The sequence below is a fragment of the Trypanosoma equiperdum genome (assembly GCF_001457755.1).
Source record: "Trypanosoma equiperdum strain OVI genome assembly, contig: ctg_840, whole genome shotgun sequence".
Classification (NCBI taxonomy): Eukaryota; Euglenozoa; class Kinetoplastea; order Trypanosomatida; family Trypanosomatidae; genus Trypanosoma; species Trypanosoma equiperdum.
Genome location: NW_027124799.1, coordinates 268 through 485, shown reverse-complemented (window position 1 = coordinate 485; position 218 = coordinate 268).

Here is a 218-nt window from a genome sequence, read left to right as displayed (position 1 = left end):
TAAAGAACAAAGCGACAAATGCACAGTGATAGTCGATAAAAATAAGTGCAAAACGACAGACGAATGCGACTTAAAAAATGAGAAATGCGTTGCAAAAGTTGAAAGTGCAGCGAAAGATTCTAAAACCGCAAACACCACAGGGAGCGATTCCTTCGTAATTAAGGCCCCTCTTTTGCTTGCATTTTTGCTTCTTAAGTTAAGTTTATAAAAGGTTTTTT